The sequence below is a fragment of the Taudactylus pleione genome, unplaced genomic scaffold (genome assembly GCF_031769625.1).
Source record: "Taudactylus pleione unplaced genomic scaffold, aTauple2 ptg000495l, whole genome shotgun sequence".
NCBI lineage: Eukaryota > Metazoa > Chordata > Amphibia > Anura > Myobatrachidae > Taudactylus > Taudactylus pleione.
Genome location: NW_028284897.1, coordinates 1,747,292 through 1,774,390, shown reverse-complemented (window position 1 = coordinate 1,774,390; position 27,099 = coordinate 1,747,292). Strand labels below are relative to the sequence as shown.

Sequence of the window (27,099 nt, the reverse complement as noted above, 5' to 3'; positions counted from 1 at the left end):
ATAGTTATGGATGTTTATATGGGAAATGGGCTTCAGACTGCACACCTTGAACATATATATATATATATATATATATATATATAATTGGACGTACTACCTGTGGAGACAATTGATATATGCACAAAAAAAAGAAGTACAGGTGCTCAACTCCAAATTAACTGATTGTATATAAATAAATACATTTTTGCAATGAATAGATGTTTTTGGCATAATCTTGGCCAAGGTTATGGGCCTATCCACCGCTGCCAGGTAGGTCCCTAACATACTAGGATTCAAATCCAGAGCGCAGGACATCCCCAAACTGGCCCAGCCAAGCCACCCCAGGGCACCACCATAGTAAGAAAAGTGCAGTGTAAAAGATAGCTAAGAGCAGCCTAGGCTGCATATAAAGAATGAAAATAAAAAGTGAAGTACATATATAATAAACAGTGAAGGGTTAAAATTTTATAACACATTTTAACCCTTCACTGTTTGTTTACAACACACTATGGGCCTGATTCAGCAAAGGACACAGATGCGAATTTGCACGCACCCAGTTGTTTTGCACTGCGCATGCGTATGAGTGGCAGTGCACCCGCGCAAACTGCCCAATGCGATTGGATACCGATCACAGTGAGCACGCAGTCTCATTGCACATTGATTGACAGGAAGTGACCGTTCGGCCATTACAGGTACATTAATAATTAAGCCCCTGCGATGGAAGATGCAGCCTGAGCTCTTACTGCGTGCAGGAAGTTTAGCAATTCTGTGGGAGGGTCAGGTCAACCACTATTGTGTGCATGGGTCCGATGTAGAGACAAACTTCTAAACAGAAATCCCAGTGAAAAAATTTAATATATAAAAATCATGATACAAAGATCAGTAAATGATGAGATAAGTGAACAAGAATCCAAATATGTAATTAAGTAAGATCCAGTTCTCCCAGTAATTTATATCTTACCAAAGATACATAAGGATCAACAAAACCCACCGGGACGCCCCATTGCGGGAACTGACTTAGTTTCCTCTACCCTATCACACTTCTTCGATTCATTTTTACAACCAGAAGTTATCAAACTGAAATCCTATGTAAAGGATACAATGGATGTAATTAGAAAAATATAGGGAATTAACCTTATGGAAGAAGCTTCTTGTTTACAGCAGATGTAAGTGCATTGTACACCATTATTGACCATGAGGCAGGAGTTAAGGGTGTAGAATATGCATTGAGAAAGAATCCTCTTTTTAATGATAAAAAGATAAATTTTATTAAAGAAGCCATTTTATACATTTTACAAAATGGCTATTTCTGGTTTGATGGACAGTTCTATTTACAACTTAGGGGGACTGCTATGGGCACCCTTTTGCACAATCTTATGCCAATTTATTTATGGGATGGTGGGAGGAGTCAACAATATGGGAAAATAATGATTTTATTCACAATATACAGTTTTATGGGTTAGATATATCGATGTTTATATTTTTTATCTGGAACGGGACAGAGGACAACCTTCTTTTAGTTTGTGACATTTTAAAAAACTCTCTTTAATATTAATTTAGTTTTTAACAAGAATAAATATGAGATGAATTTTTCAGACTTAATTTATAAAGGAGATAAATTAAACACCAAAAATGATAGTTAACAAACTGACAGTAACGCCTACATATACACCACCAGTAATCATCACCCGAGGTTGCTAAAAAATGTCCCAAAGGGCCAGGTTCAGAGAATTAGAAGAAATTGTACCAACGAAAATGTATTCCAACAAGCAGAACTCAAAAATAAGTTCATTGTAAAAAGATATGATACAAAATCAATTGAAGACAATATTGAAGAGATGAAAAAAATCCCCCAGAGAAATTTGCTGGAATGCAGAAAACCACAATCGCAGAATAATCATCCAAGACTCCCTTTCGTGTCCACTTTCAACAATCAGTATCATTCAGTAGAACAGATTTTTAAAAAACATTGGCATATTTTAACCTTTTAAAAGATATTACCCCTGTACCTGCTTTCACATAAAGAAAAGCGCAAAATATGAAAAATAAAATTGTGAAAAGTGCAATCCCAGAAAAAAGGCGCAATAGAATAAAAACCACTGGATTCCATCGATGTGGAAAGTGCATCCCATGTAGGACCCATCAACATCAAAAATGTAAGAGACCTATTAATCAACAACCACGACAGGTTTTTAAAATACAGGATTTCATTACCTGTGAAAGCACTAATTGTATATACATTATAGAATGCACTTGTAATCTCCAATATATTTGAAAAACAAAAAAGGAAATTAAAAGATAGATGGGGGAACATGAGGAGTATTAAAAGAGGGTACTAAAATCACACACTAAACATTTTAAATTAAAATATGCATGTTCTACGGCAGGTATCAAACATATTATAGGTATTAAAAAAGTTGAGGGAAACTGGAGAATAATAAAAATCAGATATGTCTAGCCAAAACGGAAATGAAAACCATATATGAGCTGAGGACCCTGGAACCTTTAGGGTGAAACAGCGATTTTGAGCTCAAATGGTTTTTTTAAATTCATGAATTATCTTATCGGCTTCTTACGTTTTTTTTTTAAATATTTTTTACTCATATTTATAAGTATTTATGTAATCGTATGTAATACTAGATGATTTTTCTCTATAGTAGATATGGAATTCACTATGACAAATGTATTCTCCTTTTATATATCATTTAAATGTTTATTAAATTGGTGATGTTATTCAGTGTATTTAAACTGTTAAACCATGGTGATGTCATTTTAATGTGGGAGGTTTTTATTATCTATCCCATTTCTTATAGAAAAGTGTTGTCTCCTAAGTACATTACCCATCCTGTCTAAATAGATGGAAGGTCTTCCCCCCATACTGCCCATGTGACTTGATGGGCATGAAGCCCCACACATGCATGATACATTCCAGGCGTGTGGACATCACGTGAGCGGAACGATCCACGTGTTCACAAAATGCTCGATGCCGAAGACTCACTTTAGATGATGTATTTCCGGTGCTCCACCACGTGGTGGAAGCGTTTCAAGTGTTGGAACACACTATATGGTAAGGATTCGATCGAGAATTATAACCACTATTAGATTCTCCTCCATTTATAGGAATGGAGAACGGGAGCTTTAGCACTTATTCCTTTCATACCAAATTGGTTAATACTTGATTAGAATAAATGGTTTCTCACCTGTGTGACTTCTCTGATGTGTAACAAGACTTAATTTCTGTGTAAAACATTTCCCACACTCAGAACATGAAAATGGTTTCTCACCTGTGACTTCTCTGATGTGCAATAAGCTCTGATTTGCTTGGAAAAATTTTCCCACACTCAGTACATGGAAATGGATTATCACCTGTGTGACTTCTCTCATGTATAACAAGATGTGATTTCTGTGTAAAACATTTCCCACACTCAGAACATGGAAATGGTTTTTCACTTGTGTGACTTCTCACATGTGTGACAAGAGATGATTTCTCTGTAAAACATTTCCCACACTCAGAACATGGAAATGGTTTCTCACCTGTGTGACTTCTATGATGTGAAATAAGATTTGATTTCTTTGTAAAACATTTCCCACACTCAGAACATAGAAATGGTTTCTCACCTGTGTGAATTCTCTGATGTATAACAAGATTTGATTTCTTTGTAAAACATTTCTCACACTCAGAACATAGAAATGGTTTCTCACCTGTGTGAATTCTCTGATGTATAACAAGATTTGATTTCTTTGTAAAACATTTCCCACACTCAGAACATGGAAATAGTTTCTCACCTGTGTGACTTATCTGATGTCTAACAAGAGCTGATTTGGGAGTAAAACATTTTCCACAATCAGAAGTGACTGTATCACTGCTATGATCTGTACTATGTGCAACAATATGTGAGTAACCAGAAGTACATTCTTCAAAAATAGAGGGATCAGATGGTATATCTGCACTAAGAAGTGATGGATGTATATTTAGGGTTATGTAATTTTCTTCCAGAGATCCTTGTGTGTGGTTATCTTCTAATTTAAAATCTGGAGACAAAACAAGATGTCCCTCCGAGGTCTTCCTTGTATTCTCTCCACCTGGTAGAAATAAAATAGTTATCCAAGTATCCCACAGAAAAGGCATCATTAATTAATATTATTCTCACCCCTATTCCCAGAGATTTGTGCTTAGTACAACATCATGCAGAACACTCTGGGCTTCTACCGTTCACACTCATACACATAATATAGGAGAAGAAACAAACCTTACTAAATAGATCAGAACCCTAGAACTCTAGGCTCATTTTACTATCCCAGGAGCCGGCCAGCCCTAGATAATGCCCAAGGGGGAACTTTCACCCGGTTCCCAAGTTCTAGGCAAAGGGTGATAGATCTATCCCTCACTATTGACACAAAAGGCAGAAAAAATTCCTTAGTGCTAATAAAAAACGTACAAAATACTAATTGATTAAGGATGTAATATATCCTATATATAAATTTAATAGAAAATTGTATATTAGTCTATAGGGGAAAAAACAGCGGCTAGGTAAAATGAGGAGTAGTGCTAGTCCCACAAAAAGTAAAAAAAAAGATGAAAACTGTACTAATAAAGATAAACGAACCCTGCGAGGCTGGCACTCTGTGTGGTTTCAATCATATATCTTGCTGTGGTGCCCTCCTAGAGTGTCTGCCCACTCAATATACAGATTCGGGGGTATAGGCGGCACTTATCCAGACTTGTAATAAGTATAAAATACGTCCTTTATTTTCAACTTTTCAGAGGGAGTACCTCCATCTTAAGATGGAGGTACTCCTTCCAAAACGTTGGAAATAATGGACGTATTCTATACTTATTACAAGTCTGGATAAGTGCCGCCTATACCTCCGAATCTGTATGTATATATATATATATATATATATATATATATATATATATATATAAATAACTTTATCTGTCTAGTTATATAGCTCTACCTATTGTAATAAGATTGGGGCAGGAGGTCCCACTCCTGGGGTAGATGCAACCTGCAAACACACAGCAGTTAGGAAACAGTACATGAGTCCAGGATTTTCCTACAAGCTAGCCTCAGCTAGTTTTTATTGTGCAGTATAAAATGGAAAATATAAAAATCCTAGCACGAAACAGATTCCCCCTCTCAAAGTGGTAGGGTCTATTTCCCTCACCACAAGCATAGGCATAGTATTTAAAAGTAGTACAAGAGCCAAACCTGACACAGCTTATCTCACAGCTTCAGGCACTAATCCTGAGGGTTTAAAATACATGGGTCAGAAACCTTGGAGAAATATATTTGCCATTTAGCACTTTACCGGTGCTTCTGTCACAGTATATCTATTTTAGTAGTCGTCCTGAGTGCTGCTATATATAGATGCTATATATTTATGCCTCTCCTGACTGGGAGAGGTAATTGAAGGTCACCGGGCGCAGTACCGGAGGCAAGCATGGGTGTGCCAGCATTACAGAGTACCATACATATGGTAGGGCAGTGAGAAATCAGGAAGCACCCATGATTGCAAATGAATAATATAAATTTAATAAGAATATACAAAGATAGAAAATATATATAAAAAAAAAATGATTCAAGACTATAAGAACTTCTAGCTTATATAAGCCTCATGAAATACAATAAAAAGCATAGATGCTGGTATCATTGCATTATCTACATAGATAAAATAGTGAATAGGTAAAGTATATAGACCATCTGTTTTTCGTCTAGAATTGGTCCTGTGACCAGATGGCTGCAGCCTCTACTCCCGATCACAGATTACTGGACCTTGGGGTATCAGGGATCCCTGCTTACCATCAGTGACCGCTTGTCACTGACTCCAACCACTGCGCAGTGGGTGGGTATATAACTGCCACCACCGAACTCCCACCATTGTCGTTTGGAACCGCTTTTCCTTATGTACACTCAGACTCCTACCTCCGGCACCTGGAACCGCTTCTGCTGCGTATGCGTTAGCTAGCTGCGGCCACACCCCCTGATTGGTGTCGGCTGATTCCTCCTTATCCCACGCAAAGGACCAGACTCTGCAGGGTAGCTGGCAATGGGTTTGAGCTTTGGAGACATTTGGATCAATAAAGAACAGCTGGAGAACAGAATAGCACTTTTTGCAATTCTGTTGGTCGCAAGATTCAGATGCAGTTGTACGGCAAAGATGTTTATTGCTCACAGACTTGAAAAAGATCTTCCCTTTAGCTTTACAGGGGTATAGTATACATAGATGATACAGCAGTCTTGATATTCCAAAGATATACAAGGTTTCACATTTTTACCAGGTATGCAGCCTTCTTTTATGCCACTCAAATACACATTACCACAGGGGGTAAGTCCACCCTGTGGTTTCCAGCCAATCACCTTAAGTACATGTCCTGTGCATGTGCTGGCCACATGCACATTTAACATTGTCCCCTATGGACAAGGAGGAGTGATCACTCCCCTGTGCCTGAGCCTACCTGGTGTTTTAGTCGCCACCCAGGAGTCGGCTCATCTAGGGCCAGGGGAGGTTTACCCCCAAAACCGTCTTCCAGGAATCTGCTAAGGGACCAAGCCTGCCACCCCTGCCTGAATCCGAGCTCCAGAGGTGGACAAGCAGGGTCCCTAGGCATGGTTTCCTGGCCACAGAGGGGAAGCTCTTTTGGAGCTCACTGAGAACAATTATCTGGCTGCATTAGCCAGCTTCCTATGCACATCCTCATACCACTTCCAGGCATTAGGCTGCATAGGTGGCACATTTATTGCTCTGGAAGGGGCTGGAGGATCCAGCAGCCCTCTGAGAACTCTGGAATCCCTGGCCAACCAGGGAAATCAAAGGTAAGTGCAATTTTCCTTAAATAATACATTTAAAATCATACATTAAGTATATACCGTTAAAATAAATGTTTATATTGTACACATATGCACTCTGTGCCTGTGCCCCCCATCAGGCTCTAATCACTGCAGCTTGGGTTCTGTGAGCCCAGCTCAGTGCTGCACATACAGTTTAAAGACATTTTCATTTAAACCCATTTGTTTTTGTATACTCTGGGCTAAGCGCTGGGCTTTCCTAGCCCGGAACTCTTGCAGACTGAGCTCAGGGCTGGGGCTCTCTCAGTACCGGGGGTTACCAGAAGCTTGCTTGCCTGGTCCCCCAGCGCTCCCACCCCCACTTGTTAGTCGCAGCCTCTGGAGCTCCTGGGGCTGGTGGCACCGTTGACTCCTGGGACAGCGCACCGGTCCCCAGTAGCTGGCACACAGCCCCCTCGGCTTCTCCTCCGTACTGGGGTACCGACCCCCAGCGTGCAGCTGCCGCAGTCCTCCCATCGGTGCAGCACATCAAGGGTTAACTGGCATCCACGCTGAGCCGTGGATCTGGGGCGCCGGGAGGTAGGCCGCCAACCCCCAGCGTCAGCGCACAGTGCCCCGTGATACCGTGCACCAGGGGTTAATCAGCGCCATGGAGGGAGACGGCTAGCCTGGTCCCCCCTGCATGCAGTGCTTAGCCCTGCAGTCTGGGACACTTGTCCTGGCTGCAGCGGCTTCCTGCTGCCCTGGAGCCCAGGGAGCTGTGCTTACGGCTCCAGGCAGTCAGCACACAGCACTGCAGCCTTGCTGTGTAGCTGTGCCACCGGGGAGCTAAGCTCCCATCCCCAGCATGAAGCACTCAATGGCTCCTTACAACCTCCCCCCTGACACCGTGCAACGAGGGGTTAATACTGCCTCGGTCATCAGAGGAGGTCCGGGCCGCGGAAGACTATATAAATACATTTTAATACTCACCCAGCACTTAGCACCGTTAAAACATTTAAATACAGAGCGCCTAGCACCTATTGTTACATTTAAAAATGGCGCCGCAGCACAGGGGGTTAACCCTTTCAGAGCCGCGGCCATGATTCACGTGTGGCCAGCCTCCGGCCACAGGTCCCATGAAGAGCTGAAGGAATTTCTTATTTATATGAACAGGAATTCTCTAAATCTGGAGTTCACAACCACCTACAGCACAGATATGGTGGTATTCCTGGATCTTGAAATTCACATAAAAGAAAACAGTATCCAAACAAGACCCCATATCAAGAAAGTGAATGGAAACAATATGTTGGCATACAACAGTAATTACCATAGACAATGGGTAAATATTCCAGAAGGACAATTCCAATGCTTAAGACAAAACTGTACAGGTGACCACATCTTCATTGAACATTGCAGAGAAATGAAGAAAACTAATTATCCAAAAGGGCTACAAAGAAACAGAATTACAAGAACAAATAGACAATATCTCAAAAATAGAAGAAAATAACTAAATAATTACAACTCAAAAAACCAACAACAAACAGAAACACAATCCATTTGCTTGTGCGTCTCACATAAATTCTCAATGCACGGACCACATCCAGGGAAGCCTCACCTGGTGAGAGACTAGAGCCCTGAAATGCTGGAACTACTATTTCTTCATTAATAGGAAATTTAGACACCACTTTCGGAAGGTAACCCTCCCTAGTACGTAGTACTGCTCTATCTTGATGAAATATCAAGAACAGCTCACGGAAGGAAAGCGCAGCTAAATCCGACACTCTACGTGCAGATGCCATAGCAAGAAGAAATACCGTCTTTGCTGTTAGCCACTTGATGTCTACTGAATTTAAAGGCTCGAACGGAGGAGCCTGTAAACCCTTCAGAACTAGAGTCAAGTCCCACGGAACAACCAGGGAAACGGAGGGAGGCTGAAACCTCAACACCCCCTGAAAAAAGGTCTTTATATCTGGTCTCAGAGCAATTTTATGTTGGAACCAGACTGAAAGAGCAGACACCTGTACTCTCAAAGAGGCCAGGCGGAGCCCTTTTTCCAGACCGCTTTGAAGAAAATCAAGCACTCTGGATATCAGAAATTTCTGTGGGTCTTACCCTTTCAGTTCACACCACTGAAAGAAAGTATGCCAAATTTTATAGTATATACGGGCTGAAGATGGTTTCCGTGCCTTCAGCATCGCCCATATAACAGACTCGGAAAACCCCTTCTTCCTCAAGAGCCATGTCGTCAACGATAGCCGATGAAGATCCGGGTACCAGCAGGGACCCTGCAGCAACAAATACGGTCTCAATGGCAGAGGCCATGGAGTGTCTATGGAGAGAGACCGTAGATCTGTGAACCAGTGCTGTCTCGGCCACGTCGGAGCTATTAATATCACGGTGCTGCCCTCTTGTTTGATCTGTCTGACCACTCTGGGAAGAAGAGCAAATGGGGGGGAACAGATATACCAGCTTGTAACGCCACTTTACTGTCAGTGCATCTACAAACTCAGCTCTCGGATCTCTTGTCCAGGATCCGTACCTGGGAACCTTGTTGTTCCTTCTTGATGCCATCAGATCTATTTCTGGTAGACCCCACCTGTCCACAAGATTCCAAAAAACCTGTGGATGTAGGGCCAACTCTCCTGCATTTAGCTCCTGCCGACTGAGAAAGTCGGCCTCCCAATTCAGAATCCCCGGAATGAACACAGCAGATATCGTGGGAAGACGAGTCTCTGCCCAGACCAAGATTTTTGATACCTCTGCCAAGACAGCCCAACTCCTTGTGCCCCCTTGATGATGTAGGTAGGCAGCCGCGGTGCGATTGTTCCGACTGTATCTGCACCGGCCTGCCCTTTAAGATTTCCTGAGCCTGCACTAAAGCTTTGAATATAGCTCTTAGTTCCAGGATGTTTATCGGTAGCCGGCTTTCCGCCACTGACCACTTTCCTTGGAAAGTGTGTGACCCCGTCATCGCCCCCCAACCTTGAAGACTGGCGTTGGTTTTGACCAATGTCCAATCCGACACCCAAAAGGGGTGACCCTGCCTGAGATGCTTTGTCTGCAACCACCAGGACAGGGACAACCGCAGCTCTGGAGAGAGACGCAGCAACTGAGACCTGATCGTGCGATGATCCTTGTCCCAGTGAGACAGAATTAATTGCTGCAGAGGTCTGGAGTGGAATTGAGCATATTCCACCATCCTGAAGGTTGCCACCATCGACCCCAGGACTTGCATGGCCACTAGAACAGATATCTGCCTGTTGCGAAGCAACCTGCATATTCGTGATTGTAAGGCAAGAATCTTCTCCTCCAGCAGATATATTTTCTGCACCACGAAGTCCAATCTTGCTCCCAAATGACACAACTGTTTTACCGGACAGGGTAACTACTTTTGCCAGTTTATGATCCAGCCGTGACTGTACAGACATGATACTGTCAGCCTCAAATGATCCTGTAACTGCTGCGGGGACTGCCCTAGCAACAGGAGGTCGTCCATGTAAGGCAAAATCCTGATGCCTTGGCGTCTGAGGCATGCCATCATCACCGCCATCACCTTGGTGAATACCCAAGGGGCTGTGGACAGGCCAAAAGGTAGGGCCTGGAACTGAAAATGTTCCCCTCCTACCGCAAAACGAAGACATTTTTGATGAGCCTGTGTGATTGTTATGTGGAGGTAGGCATCCTGTATATCTAAGGATACCATATAGTTCCCCTGCTCCATTGCAAACACAATCGATTGCAATGTTTCCATCCTGAACCCGGGGGCTCGAACAAATGTGTTGAGCTCTCTCAGATTCAGAATAGGCCAGTACGACCCGTTCGGCTTTTGAACCAAGAACAGATTGGAGTAAAACCCCTCTCGGAACTGATTCTCTGGCACCGGAATCACTACCTCCGATGCTAGTAAGACAAGAATTGCTTTCTGAAGGGCCAAAGCTCTTTCTGAACCCTCCTGTGGGTTTACACAAAAAAACCTTTGAGGAGGAGTCCTCCAAAACATCAGGGCGTACCCTCGGGAGACAATTCCTCGAACCCAGGCATCCTCCATCGTGAGGTGCCAGGGCGCCCGAGAACCGAAGCAGTCGGCCCCCCACTCTGGGATCCCCCAGGGGGAGGCCCGTCCCATCAGGCCACTGGTTTATCCTGGACCCTAGATCCTGGACGTTTGTTCTGCCAAGGCTTCCTGGGTCCTGCCTTTTTTGGTGGAAATCTCACTGAGGGCTGACCCTTGGCCTTGCCCTGCGGCCAAAACCCCCAAAAGGACGCCCCTCTCAGTTTAGACGAGGTTGCTGATGGCAAACCTGCCGTCTTTGAGGCTGCCATGGAGGATACAATTTTGTCCAATTCTGGACCAAAGAGAACACCCCCTGTGAATGGAAGGGCCTTTTTGGACCCGGCATCTGCCTTCCAATCCTTTAACCAGAGAATCCTACATGCCACCACGGACTCCGCAGAAACCCTGGTGGAAAGGATCCCTGCATCCAAGGCGGCATCCGCCAAATAAGAGGCCCCTTCTCTAATAAAGGAGATCATATCCAGTTGCTTCTTAGAGGCATCTGGTAAAGACTCCGTTAAAGTTTTGGCCCACTCCTCAATAGCTCTTGCTACCCAGGCAGTGGCCATAGCTGGGCGGGTGGCCGTTCCTGTCAGTGAGAAAATTGATTTGAGACAAGTCTCCAATCCGTGGCTTCCTTCAGCGAAGCCGCTGGGATTAACAGTGTGGTACGTTTAATCAGCTGCGCCACATGTGCCTCAACTGACGGTGGATTCTACCACCTGGCACAGTCCTCTGCTGGAAAAGGATATAGAAGCGCCATTCTTTTAGAAGAATGGATTTTCTTATCTGGACAGACCCACGCTTCCTCCATAAGTTCTGACAAATGTTCAGACTTTGGGAATTCTGCGTTAACCACCTTCTGGCGCTTAAACAGGGGGCCTTCCTAAGCGGAGGATCCCCTTCTTCGATATTTAACACTGATTTTACAGCCCTTATTAGAAAGGGGACATCGGCTACTGGGAAATGATCATCACCCTCCTCGGAGCTAGACTCCTGTGAAGAGTCCTGTGCCTATTTCTCCTCGGAGGAGGCACTGGAGTACTCACCCATGCGAGAAGGCAAATGGCACCTAGATTTAGGCTGCTTTGGTTTGACAGCCTGAGGCTGAAAAACCCCCGAGGATGCCATAATCTTTTCAGCACCAGGATCCATCCAAGTCAATGCCATAACCTTACCAGCACCAGGTCCTTACAGCTAGACTCCTGTGAAGAGTCCTGTGCCTATTTCTCCTCGGAGGAGGTACTGGAGTACTCACCCATGCGAGAAGGCAAATGGCACCTAGATTTAGGCTGCTTTGGTTTGACAGCCTGAGGCTGAAAAACCCCCGAGGATGCCATAACCTTACCAGCACCAGGGTCCATCCAAGGCGGCCACATCATGGGCATAGGATGCATCTGCTGAGGCAAACCCCACACTGGTGGTACCGGAGCAGCCAGCCGCTCCGCCACCTGAGCCATAACCTAAGAAAATGATGCCCAAGGTGGCTCAGGGCCTGTAACAGGCAGAGTTAATTGGTGTGGTGGCTGTCTAAAGCAGTTCCCACAAAGCCCATTTTGTAGAAAGTCCTGTGGGGACAATCCTGCCTTGCAGGCTATACAGGATATCAGCAACGGGGCTCCCGCCACCTGACCCTCAGACTCCTTACACATAACACTATGCCAATGGTTCTGAGTGTATATGTGCTGCGTTCTACTCTCAACCCACACACCCATAGCAAGGGAAGGGGAGAGAGTGACAGTATACAGGAATTACAGTATCCATATAGACAACAATCACATGTCATGCATAAACACTTCTATGAGTCATACGCATATAAGCTCTCACTACCAACAATCAGCCTAGGCTTAGGTAGGATAGAGCCCTGTAAAACCTGAAGTAGCAGTAGGAAAGGTAAACAGGGAGACTGCCCAGCGTCCTGCAGCAGCAGCGATCAGAGAGCAACTGACATACACGCTGGCTGCCTTATATGGAGGCTGGGAGGAGCAACCCACAATCACTGTGCCAGAGTACTGAACTAGCATGTGGATTGGGGGAGGGGCCGCTGGGGAAGCATACCTCCCCTATGCTGCTTGGACCTGCCCGGTAAACTGACCTGGCCCCTGCCACAAGCCCCGGCTGGTCAGGAACATCATATCCCGGCGGTCTAGTGTAGGAAACAAGCCGTATGCCTCCCGACTGCAGCGCGCCTCCGGCCAGTCTCACCACCGGAGGCAGGACCGCCACGTGGTCCCGGCGTCAGCGGCTGCCGCAACCACCTGCTTAACCGCCATCCCCTTGATCCGGGTGCGGTCCAGGGCATGAGAGCCCCTGCCGAAGCCCAGCCAAGGCTAGCGGTGCGGCGCCGGGGAAGGTAGTTGCAGCGCGTGGCCGGTGCGTCTCCGGTCAGGCACGAGGCTGCTTCCAGGACAGCTCGGACCACCCGCTGAGACAGAGAGTAGAACTCTCTTTTCTTTTTTACTCGTCTGCAGGACTGCTCCTGCAGTCCCACTGTCTATGTGTTGTACACACCAAACAGGAAGAACTGGCTACCTGAGGCAGGGGGTGGGGTATATGAGGAGGAACCCCGGTGCATCCTGGGAGCAGAGAGCTCGTTTGTGTTAACTGTTTGGTGACCGGGATTCATACCCCAACGTAATGGCTGTGGACCCCAAGGACCCCAAAGAAGAAATAATAAAAATAAAGCTTGGCCTTATAACAGCCCCACTGTATAACGGTGATCCAGCTTCTGCTGGACACCAAAGAAACTGAGTTGCCTTTGGGATTTGGGCGGGGCATAGGGGGAAGGACTGGAGCATCCTGTTATAGAAAAAAACTTTGCTGTTGGTGTCTGGTCCTCCAAGTACCACCTACACCCCATTGTCGCCCTGTGGAGCTGTATGGAAGAAATAACTTAATGATTGTAAATTAAAAAAATATTTTTAAGCGAAACACATGTCGCTACACATGGGGTGATCCCAGCAGTGAGCGGTGGGACCTCCAACCGGCCCCTACACATGGGGTGATCCCAGCAGTGAGTGGTGGGACCTCCAACCTGCCCCATGGGGCACATGGGTTGCAGCATATATAGCACAACCCGATCAGGTACTTTGAGCCTGATCACAGACTCCCAAGGATCAGGAATATGCGCATGCGCCAGACCCATAATGCAAATGTGCAGTACACGTCTGTTGGACGGAGTTTGGCAGCAGACTGTCAATGATTAACAGTCTGCGGCAGCAACGGCCTCTGTTTTCCCGATATTAAGGAGTGTCACCACGGTGTGGGAAGGATTGGAGAGGCCAGGTCTCTTTTGAGCATCTGCGTGGTTTGCCTGACCCCATGGTCAGCAAGGCCAGCCAATGTGATCGCAGATGATCCGATGCTGCATCCTTGGACTATGCTTGGAAAAGTAATGCATGCAGAACAAATGGATGCCTCCTGCATCATTACCATAATAAAGCTTCACAACTGCTATCATGTTAGCAGCTGCAATAGTAACTACTTCCGCAGCTGAATCAGGCCCTTTGCCTTTCCCTCCATGCTCCTGGATATCGGTGCTCACAGCTACACTCGCCCTGCACCATAAGTGACTTCTCTCCTCCTCCTGTGACTTCAATCCTATGACCCGCTCTCTCCTCCTCCCGTTCACTGCTTGCACATGGTATGAAAGCAGAAGCGGGACATAGGTATTGGAACTACACCTTTCAACTCCTACTTCAGGACAGCACCTCTCCTATCATCACAGGGCTGCGATTACATAATACACATAGGGCCATATTCAAAATGGGGCGAAAAGTCTGTAATTTTTGCCTATTTCCATTATGCCCGTATTCAATTTCACTGACTTATCGCCGGTGCGAAAAGTCAATGTAAAAAAACGGGGATAATTTATCGCTCGCCTTTAGCAGGCGAAAAAAAGTGTACAAATGGGGTCTAAGGGTGCAGGTTTAAAAAAAAAATAGCCTGCACCCCTGGGAATAGTCCCTAAAAATAATCTGTGTTAAGTTTAAAAAAAAATAGGGACACCCCAAAAAATTTATTAAAATTTTTGGTTTAAAAAAAAAAAGAAATAGGAATCACATTTCTAAATTAGCGGAATGGAGTCCAGAGGGGTTCCCTTATATGCGGCAGGTGTTTTCTTCATTGCGGGAGGTGCATTTTTGCTGAATTTTTAAAAATCATTTACGGGACTTAAAAATATGCATGCACCCATTTTCAAGTACCCCAAATGTGATGGGCATAGTTATTTTTTTTAACCTTCTTCAAAGCCGCATTTATGTACCTGCCGCGGCTATTTAAAAACCCGACTTTTTTCTGCAGGCAAAAACGGGGGTACCCATAGTGATCCCCCATGTCTGGACATCTTTAGGGGGTCCTAGGATTAATTCCCGGAAATTCCCATTTTTTATTTCGCGGATCCCAGTTTCGCCGGTTCCCAATTTCGCCTACTTTGGAATTGAATATGGGGAATAGCAGGAACGCGCGCGATACTTTTCCGCCAGGAAAACAGGTGAAGGAGGCGAAAAGTCCAGCAGGTGAAAAGTCTGGACTTTTCACCTCAAATAGAATACGGGCCATTGTCAATTATCAGCTACAAACGTTACAATTTATGGGCTGCAGAAACTTCATGTGTTTAAATTATTTTTTTTGCCAAGCCTTGAGCAGATCCAGCTGCTCAATTGTATTTTATACTAAATCTGGGAGTAAATTAGATCTTTCATTTGTATTTATCTGTCAAACTTTGACATGCTGCTCTAATCTTAATATATTCTGGTATTTTCCATATATTAAAAAAAAAAAAAAGAGAAACCAGATGCACCATACAACCATTAATAATTATGCATAATATATGAGGTTTTTGGCAGAAATTAGGCCAAATATATGAGCTTACCCACCATCGTCAAAATAAACCTCATCGGGTAAGTCCCTAACACTATAGGGGTTCATGTCTAGGGCACGGGGCACCCCCAACCCCCCCCCAGCGTGGTTTCGGGTGCATCTGGTTTCTCTTTTTTCTTTGTTGTAATAAGTCTCAACTAGGTAACACATCCCATTAGAGCTAGGGTGTGCAGGCCAGGCCCTCTTTCCCCAAAATTTTCCATATATTCTAAGCATCTAAAAATTCTCTACCAGCCTCTTCGATCATCATTTATTATTCTAGAACCATTGACTTTTATAGGTATTTACCCGTTTTCATATATATGCGTTAAATATTTTCGCCATTTCTCAGACTACGGCAAGTATTGATATCCCTTACAAAATATACTACATTTAATACTTATTTTAAATCGGACATTTTTTAATCTTAATACATGGAGATATTACCTATCATTTTTATTTATTATTTTTTTCTGCAATCATTAAAACAGTGTGCCCCCAAAAAGGATCCTTTCTTCTGTCCTTACGGGAAATATCCCAATGACATGGTTTTTTTTTGTTTACCCTGTTTGTATGGTCCTGTGAGCACTTTGTGCTGTCTTATAAATAATATACAATAATAAAGAACAAAATAGCAGAAAAAAGATCTTTCTGGATTCAGGAAACCTAAATCCTCATCCAGAATAAGAGGACCCTCCAGCATGTGCACTATTCCTTACGCGTTTCATTGTATAATACAACATCCTCAGGGCTATAGAGAATCAAGCTTTACTCTTCCAAGATAATTAATAAGCGCCTTCTTACTCCATCTGCAGTTGTCTTGCGATGTCCCAAAAAGACAAAGCCTCACATACATTACTATATGTGTGTGTGTCTCTATATATTTGTGCAATAGTGTGTCTCTATATATTTGTGCAATATTGTCCACATAAAATCAACAACACATCCAAAGGAGAATGTGTAATAACCACATGGTCCCGTCCCAAAAATAAACAGGTCACATGATCATCTCACAAAAATGGTGAAAATATCCATTCTAGTGCAGCCAATATAACTGGAAAAACAAGATAAATCCAAACGTACTATGATTAAAATATATGAGCTCGATTCAATTCAACGTGAATTGAATAGCTCCGGAAATTAGCTCCCGAAGCTATTCAATTCAGCGCGCTGCAAAGCCCGGATAATGATTTCTTCTCTCACCCTTCCTGGGATGCGAGAAGAAATCCGACAAAAGTCTACGCGCTACTGCTGTTTTCTGCCCTTAGTGCTGAGAAAACAGCACGTGCCGGGAAGTTTAGTCGGAGAATGACCGTTCTCGTTACTAAACACCCTGTTTAAGGCACAAGGGGTGGGAGAAGGGGCATTCCCTGACCTAACGGCGCAGAATTGAATAGCGCCGGGAGCTCCCTCCAGGCACTATTTACTTTTCGATCAATTGAATCGAGCCCTATGAATCACTTATCTGAAAAATCTTTCTAAAAGACTGCAGATAATAGACACTGACACAACCTCCATCAGTCTTCACAACGCGTTTCGTCCTGACCACCAGTGTGGTCTGTATGACTTCCTCAGGGTTATATACAATAATAACAAGCCTAAGTTCTTCTACACTGTGATCATCATCTAAAATTAGATACCAGTGTAAATACTTTGTTTTAAAACGTATATCCGGAGTCCTAAGACCTCCATATCTAGAACATGGCAACTCTATTAAGGTGGAGTCATAGGAAATCCTCTTGCGGCCATTTTGACCTTATTGCTGATGTTTTACACTAGTCTCTAATATTAGATGATGGTCACGGTATATAAGCGGGGGCACAATTCTGGCAGCCCTCTAATACAGTGGAGGGTTGGTGCACATTTTGTAAAAACATCACAAAATGTGCACTAACTCTGCTACACTAGAATGCAATATAAAGTCACGCCTCTTAAACTGGCCACACATCTAAAGATTATCTGTCCAACCAGCCAACTAGTTGATTGGTTGGAATGAAAATCTGGTAAAGTATGAAAGCAAATAACAATTAGTTATTTGCTCACAAACGCCGGAAAATGGACAAAAACTGTTGTTTGAACAAATTGTTTAGATCAAACATAACTGACGGCCATTTTCATCTGTTTTCTGGCATTTAGGAGCAAATTGCTGATCATCATTTACTCCCATACGTTACCAGACTTTCATTCCAACCAATCAACTAGTTGGCTGGTTGGACAGATAATCTTTAGATGTGTGGTAAGTTTTATTCAGCTTTAGTATTGAAGTATTAGTATACACATATAAAGAATGAACTAGTAAGGTATTATTATTCAAGAGGATAATCTCACATGTGGTAGAACACAGGTATGGGGGCAGAGGGGTGAGACCGGGTACTAATTACCCAGACCCGGGCTTGCTGGAGGGGCCTGGCTCAGGCTCGGCCCCACCCCCTCCGCTCCCTCTTACCTCACATCAGCCCACCACACACTGAATAGCCTCTTGCCTGTTGGGGGGGATTGGTGGGCGATCACACTAATCGTGCCTCCACCAGGCTTTGCGCAGAGCTGAGGGGCTCTCAGCGCACCACTACGCGGCACTGCAAAAATGTTCCTTTTTAAACCCTAAGGGGTCATGGCCACACCTCCAGTGATTAGCCAATGCCCCCCACTGGGATTCAGCGCAGCTCTTTACGGCCCTGAACACAGGTACGATAAAGCTGACATCCCTTCTACTGATGTATGAGATACACCAGAGAGTGTGGGGAGGAGACTGGTCAGATCTCTGGGCTGGTAACACATGATGTGAGGAGGAGAGCAGGAGTATAATAGGGGCTGATGGCTCCTGATGTATGAGATACACCAGAGAGTGTGGGGAGGAGACTGGTCAGATCTCTGGGCTGGTAACACACAGTGATATGATGTGAGGGGGAGAGCAGGAGTATAATAGGGACTGATGGCTCCTGATGTATGAGATACACCAGAGAGTGTGTGGAGGAGACTGGTCAGATATCTGGGCTGGTAACACACAGTGACATGATGTGAGGGGGAGAGCAGGAGTATAATAGGGGCTGATGGCTCCTGATGTATGAGATACACCAGAGAGTGTGGGGAGGAGACTGGTAAGATCGCTGGGCTGGTAACACACAGTGACATGATGTGAGGGGGAGAAAGAATCTCATATGGGTTGATGGCTCCTGATGTATGAGATACACCAGAGAGTGTGGGGAGGAGACTGGTCAGATCTCTGGGCTGGTAACACACAGTGACATGATGTGAGGGGGAGAGCAGGGAGTATAATAGGGGCTGATGGCTCCTGACTCCTCACTGTCCAGATACTTTTCCCTCTTTAGTTGGTACTGGAAGAGGATTGTGTAGAAGAGATTGCTGTAGTGACTGAGCAAAGCGAATATGTGACTTTTTTCTGCAAAAAAATAAGTGTTTATTACTAACCTGTGCTGATATCTGTAGGGATTTCCTCCTCCTTACACTGCTGATCTTCTCTTGCATACATCTCTTCTCCCTCTGTATGTTCTGCTTTATTATCATCAGCCACATACATCTCTTCTTCTCCCTCTGTATCTTCTGTCTTCATATCAGACACATTTATCTCTTCTTCTCCCTCTGTAGCTTCTGTCTTAAAATCAGTCACATACGTCTCTTCTTCTCCATTTATATCTTCTACCTTTATATCAGTCACATACGTCTGTTCTTCTGCCTTCATATCAGTCACATACGTGTCTTCTTCTTCCTCTGTAACTTCTGCCTTCATATCAGTCACATACGTGTCTTCTTCTCCCTCTATATCTTCTGCCTTCATATCAGTCACATACGTCTCTTCTTCTCCCTCTGTATCTTCTGCCTTCGTATAAGTCACATACATCTTTTCTTCTTCCTCTATAGCTTTAATATAAGTCACATGCATTTCTTCTTCTCTGTCTATATCTTCTACCTTCATTTCTGTCATATACGTCTTTTCTTCTCGCTCTATATCTTCTGCCTTCATATCAGTCAGATCTTTACTCTAAATTTCACAGAAAACAATAAAATAACACCTTAATAATGTCTGAGTACATTATTTGAGAATAAATAGTATAATATCAGCATGTTAAAATATCGTAGATGCAGAATAAGTAATAAATACAGGTCAATTAGTGAAAAGTCACTTTGTTTTTTGTGGTCATTGGGAAGAGCCTATATTACCTGATGCTCCTCTGGGGTCCTGTGATTCTCCTCTGTACAATCCTGTGAATATAGAGGACGGGGACATCTCTCTGGGGTATTTCTGTTACTGGGTCCATCTGTAGAACACAGTGACTGAGTACATTGTATATATGTGATTATCAGGTGATGTGTATATAGGAGGCCCCCATACCTGCTCTCCTCTGTACAATAAATTGCATTCTCCTCTTACCCAGTGATGTGAGGGGCCAGTGATTCTCCATCATCACGTCCTTGTACAGACCCCTGTGTTCCTCTATATACTTCCCCTCCTGTATGGAGACATGAGACAGTGACATCCTGACACTTTATAGGAACTTGACATACACAATGATAGTTATCCCCCAGACACATCCCCTGGTGTTACTGTGTAATGTCCCATTCCCAGCAGTCACCTCTCCAGTCATCACCCAGACACATCCTCTGGTGTTACTGTATAATGTCCCATTCCCAGCAGTCACCTCTCCAGTCATCACCCAGACACATCCTCTGGTGTTACTGTATAATGTCCCATTCCCAGCAGTCACCTCTCCAGTCATCACCCAGACACATCCTCTGGTGTTACTGTATAATGTCCCATTCCCAGCAGTCACCTCTCCAGTCATCACCCAGACACATCCCCTGGTGTTACTGTATAATGTCCCATTCCCAGCAGTCACCTCTCCAGTCATCACCCAGACACATCCCCTGGTGTTACTGTATAATGTCCCATTCCCAGCAGTCACCTCTCCAGTCATCACCCAGACACATCCCCTGGTGTTACTGTATAATGTCCCATTCCCAGCTATCACCTCTCCAGTCAGCAGATGAATGATCTTGTTGGTGAGCTCCAGGATCTTCTGGTCATTGTCTCTCTCATGTATCAGTGAGTGAGATGGAGGCACCATGATGGGGCTCTGGGTCCTGCTCAGTCCTCCTGACACATGGGGACGGCTGCTGGGTGTCTCACACTCACCGGATGTCTTTTTCACTACTGTGTAACCCTGTGTATGGGGGGAGACATCAATAAAAGGGGAAAATTATACTCATGGAGCTGTTTAATGTCATCAGCGCATAATATGCAAGAAGGGTCAGTCTTACAAATAAAACCCCTATCCTATCTGTAACTGTATATAGGAAAGTGGACAGAATACAGCACATCTCCTGCCATATTCATTTCAGTGATAGAAAAGAAACAAAACTAGATACTGTGAGCAATGTGATATATTCCAGCTCCTGTGAGGACCGAGGCACTGATACCATATCTCCCTGTATTATTACAATAGATATAAGTGATGTCACTGTGACACTCCCAGATCCCCTCACCTCCCCAGTCATGTCCCTGTATTATTACTATAGATATAAGTGATGTCACTGTGACACTCCCAGATCCTCTCACCTCCCCAGTCCTGTCCCTGTATTGTTACTATAGATATAAGTGATGTCACTGTGACACTCCCAGATCCTCTCACCTCCCCAGTCCTGTCCCTGTATTATTACTATAGATATGTGATGTCACTGTGACACTCCCAGATCCCCTCACTTCCCCAGTCATGTCCCTGTATTATTACTATAGATATAAGTGATGTCACTGTGACACTCCCAGATCCCCTCACCTCCCCAGTCATGTCCCTGTATTATTACTATAGATATAAGTGATGTCACTGTGACACTCCCAGATCTCCTCACCTCCCCAGTCATGCCGCTGTATTATTACTATAGATATAAGTGATGTCACTGTGACACTCCCAGACCCTCACCTCCCCAGTCATGTCCCTGTATTATTACTATAGATATGTGATGTCACTGTGACACTCCCAGATCCCCTCACCTCCCCAGTCATGTCCCTGTATTATTACTATAGATATAAGTGATGTCACTGTGACACTCCCAGATCCCCTCACCTCCCCAGTCATGTCCCTGTATTATTACTATAGATATGTGATGTCACTGTGACACTCCCAGATCCCCTCACCTCCCCAGTCATGTCCCTGTATTACTACTATAGATATGTGATGTCACTATGACACTCCCAGATCCTCTCACCTCCCCAGTCATGTCCCTGTATTACTACTATAGATATGTGATGTCACTGTGACACTCCCAGATCCTCTCACCTCCCCAGTCATGTCCCTGTATTATTACTATAGATATAAGTGATGTCACTGTGACACTCCCAGATCCCTACACCACCCCAGTCATGTCCCTGTATTACTACTATAGATATGTGATGTCACTGTGACACTCCCAGATCCTCTCACCTCCCCAGTCATGTCCCTGTATTATTACTATAGATATAAGTGATGTCACTGTGACACTCCCAGACCCTCACCTCCCCAGTCATGTCCCTGTATTATTACTATAGATATAAGTGATGTCACTGTGACACTCCCAGATCCCCTCCCCTCCCCAGTCATGTCCCTGTATTATTACTATAGATATAAGTAATGTCACTGTGACACTCCCAGATCCTCTCACCTCCACAGTCATGTCCCTGTATTATTACTATAGATATAAGTAATGTCACTGTGACACCCCCAGATCCCCTCACCTCCGCAGTCATGTCCCTGTATTATTACTATAGATATAAGTGATGTCACTGTGACACTCCCAGATCCCCTCCCCTCCCCAGTCATGTCCCTGTATTATTACTATAGATATAAGTGATGTCACTGTGACACTCCCAGACCCTCTCACCTCCCCAGTCATGTCCCTGTATTATTACTATAGATATGTGATGTCACTGTGACACTCCCAGATCCCCCTCACCTCCCCAGTCATGTCCCTGTATTATTACTATAGATATAAGTGATGTCACTGTGACACTCCCAGATCCCTACACCACCCCAGTCATGTCCCTGTATTACTACTATAGATATGTGATGTCACTGTGACACTCCCAGATCCTCTCACCTCCCCAGTCATGTCCCTGTATTATTACTATAGATATGTGATGTCACTGTGACACTCCCAGATCCTCTCACCTCCCCAGTCATGTCCCTGTACTGTATTATTACTATAGATATAAGTGATGTCACTGTGACACTCCCAGATCCTCTCACCTCCGCAGTCATGTCCCTGTATTATTACTATAGATATAAGTGATGTCACTGTGACACTCCCAGATCCTCTCACCTCCCCAGTCATGTCCCTGTATTATTACTATAGATATAAGTGACGTCACTGTGACACTCCCAGATCCCCTCACCTCCCCAGTCATGTCCCTGTATTATTACTATAGATATAAGTGATGTCACTGTGACACTCCCAGACCCTCTCACCTCCCCAGTCAGCAGGAAGATTATCTCCAGGGTGAGATTTAGTATCCTCTCAGTCATCTGACTCCTGTCCTTGTCCATCGTCGGTGATCAGTGATTTATACAGGACACATCTCACTCTCACGTGATTTCTATCAACAAGGATCTGACGACTCACTGCAGAGAAATCTAGAAATAAATATAATTATTAGAAGCAATTTCTTACCAGTCATTTATGTAGTGCGCACATATTACCCAGCGCTTTACAGGGAATATTTAGTCACATCTATCCCTGCCCCAGGGGAGCTTACAATCTACATTTCCTACCACATGGACAGCCCATACACACACACTAGGGGTATTTATGAAAGAAGTCAACTAACCTACCAGTGTCTCTTTGGAGTGGAAGAAACCAATGCAAACAGGGGGAGAACATACAGAATCCACAAATACAGGACCTTGGTTGGGAATTAAATTCACGACCACAGAGCAGAGTAGAAATGCTGTCCACTACGCTATTGTGTTGCCTATATAAATGTAAGAGTACACTGAGTGACCACTAATCCCCTCATTCCCAGAGCCATAGAGTCTAGGTCAGTGTTTCTCAGAAGTTCCTCTGGCCCAGCTTCATAGGGCTGCTCAGTGACCACCACACGGCATTGCTGGAGGTTACACCAATAGTCCTCTCGTGGCCAAGAGTCCTGGACCTCCACAACACATACTTGATGCAATCGCCTGAGGAAGTGGACCTGATTCGTGTATAGGGGCTTACACCGACACTCCCACGTGCACCTCTTTATTAGTGACTTGGTAACCAAGGCTGGCCTGAGTTTTCCTTGGTGAGAGGGTTAATAGCTCCCTCACTAGATATGATGATGTTGCCCCCCAGTGTTTAAGTATTGAGGGCAGAGTAAATGATGACTTGTTATTGTCTTGTATGCAGATGCCCTCCCTCTGGGTGTGAGTGTTTTGCAGGGGCCCCTTCAAGATGTTACTGTGGGGCCACAAAGCTCTAGTTACAACCATGGTACTGGGACACCTATTCCGGGAGCTGGAAGAGATGGAATTAGTAACCTAACACCTGTTCTCAAACAGATAGAACTACTGCTCCAACACCTATTCCAGCAGCTGGAATGAACGGCTCGGCAACTTAGAGCCCCATACCGGCACCCAGAATGGATGGCTGAGATACTGGGAAACCTAATTAGGGCAGCTTAAAGGGATAGCCAAGGTTCTTGTAGCCCTACTCTGGGTCTAGAATTGATGGCTAACGTACTCAGACCTCCAATCTGGCAGCCCAAACACCTGGCTAATATACTCAGAGCTCCCTCCACCATGGTTGGTTAAGGGTATCAGAGCTCTAATCCAGCACCGGGAACGGATTGCTAATGCACTTAAAACTCCATTCTGGCATCCAGAATAGATGGCAAACATACTCTAGCTCTGTTTGAGCACCCAGAATGGCATGCTAACGTACTGTAGCTCCATACTGGCACCTCTTCCTGTTTATCGATGTCAGCTGCATATCACTTAGTCACACTTGCAGGCCACCAATATAAAGGGGTGCAAGTGGGTTCATAGGCATAAAAAGGGGTGTGAGAGCGCTCTGGAGGTATATAAAGGCACGTGTGGCCTCTTGGCTGGCATATAGCGGCATAAGGGGGCTTTGAGGCATATGAAGGGGTGCGATTGTCCGCTGAGACTTATAAAGGGGCACAAGGGGGCTCTAAGTCATATAAAAGAGCACGAGGGGCCTTTATAGCATATAAAGTGCTGTTTTTGCCCATAAAATGAAAAGGTGGTAACCCAACCCACAGATCTGGTCACAATGTGCAGTGATAGAGAAGGCACGGTAGTGGTGAGGATGCATGTATCCCCACCGTGTATGCAGATCACGCCAAGGAGTAGAGCTGGCTCCGAGCAGGGCTCCCAGGCTCCATTCTGCCCTGAGCAGCTTCATACAAGGAGGCTGTAATTTCTGCCTGTCACACTAGGGATGGACACTGACATCCGATGTTTACTCACCATCAATGTTTGTTTTTATGGTAGTGCTTTTTACCATTCGATGGCGGCCTTCGATTGTTTGTCACCATCGGGTGGTAATCATTCAGTGGTGTTCCGGTGGTGGCTTGTTTTTTTGAATTGCTAATAGCTATGCCTCCCCTGGCTCCTTGTCTGCTGCCAGCATCAGGGAATCTTCATGGGTTCATCCTGGGTATGTAGTGTACCCTACAGTCCCAGCAGCATAACGCAGGGACAGCCATTAGAATGTAAGCTCTGACGAGCAGGGCCCTCATCCCTCTTGTGCTTCTACTTACTTATACTTACATATACCTCTCACTCCCCACTAGAGCACCTAACACGCCTTGTTGTGTATCTGAGTACTCTGATCACTAATGCAGCAATGTGTATAACCCTTGTCCTGCATTGTATTGTACTGTAAGTCACTGGTTTCTTGTTCACTTATTTATGTCCCTTCATTTATATGCAAAGACTGAGGGCCTGATTCAGAGCTGAACGCTCTGACCAGAGCGCTCGCTCTGAATCAGGGCCCTCCTCCCTCAACTTGGAGCGGCCTCATGGACGCTCGCATAGCTGTGGGTTACCACCCACAGCTTATGCGAGCGTCCATGATGATGGTCGCGATGGTCAAGACCATCGCGACCATCGGGCTTGCGACGAGACCCTGCAGTAGGGTCTCGGTGACCGCAAGCCCTGGAGTGATTTTGGCTCTATCAGAGCCAAAATCACTCCCACTGACATCACTACTGATGTCAGTGGGGCCGGACTCAGACGGTAGGCGTTCCCATGGGAACGCCTCAAACTGGCAGCCACGCCCCCGGCACCCCCACCAAAGGGGACGTGCTGTCACTCACCATCGACAGCACGCCCCCCTTGGTGCGAGACCCATAACGACGGCTTGGCCGTCGTTATTCGGGTCTCGCGCATGCGCATGACGGAGCTCCCTCCGTAGTGCGCATGCGCAATTCTGCACCATCGACCAGCTTGCGAGCTTCCTGCGCTCGCGAGCGGGTCTGAATCCGCACATTAGAGAGTACACAGTATTATGTTGTTACTCCAGACCCCGCCCCCAATCCCACCCCCTGCCTACCAAGCTGCAGTTATTATTGCGTATGTGCATATCATATAGTTTTACCATTGAATTCTTTTGATGCGATGGTTAGTTACCTTCACATCGTAAGTTTCAAACATTTGATGGTTGGCTTCCGATGTCCATCCCTAAGTCACGCATCCCCAAATAAGGACGTGCACTGACAGTTCTACAGAGGCAGGGGGCGCTGCAGTGAGCTGAGCCGTTCAGGAGAATTCCATATATTTACCAAATTCCGCTGACCCATTTTATAATCCCTATCCCTAGGCATCAGAGCAATCAGTTACCAAGCAAGGTCTGCACCATCTGTATTATAACAGCAACGGGGTCTGTGCCACCTGTATTATAGGAACAACGGAGTCTGTGCCATCTGTATTATAGTAACAACGGGGTCTGCACCACCTGCATAATAGTAACAATGGGGTCTGCGCCACCTGTATTATAGTAACAATGGGGTCTGCGCCACCTGTATTATAGGAACAATGGGGTCTGCGCCACCTGAATTATAGTAACAAAGGGGTCTGCGCCACCTGTATTATAGTAACAACAGGGTCTGCACCACCTGTATTATAGTAACAACTGAGTCTGCACCACATGTATCATACAAATAGAGGAGACTTGAGTGCAACCCTCCTGCACAATGACAATGCAGCACCAGAGTCAGCTCCATCTGTACTACAGTAAAGTGACACAAGAGTCTGCTCAGCCTATAGAATAATAACATAATTACCTCCTGCCAAACACAACAATTGCTGCTTCCTGTATCTGCAGTCGTTGGGAATGATAGAGAGACTGTATGGGCGTGTAACGTCACTTCCGCCCTCACTACTACGTCACTTCCAGGGAACAAACACTGAAGGGGATCTATAGTCACCCGTTGTTCTTCAT

At 45.0% G+C, this 27,099-nt stretch overlaps 1 pseudogene; it reads right to left on the bottom strand.

The window, feature by feature from the left end:
* Positions 1–1,108: 1,108 nt before the first annotated feature.
* LOC148502511 (uncharacterized) lies at positions 1,109–27,031 on the bottom strand (annotated as a pseudogene).
* Positions 27,032–27,099: the final 68 nt, after the last annotated feature.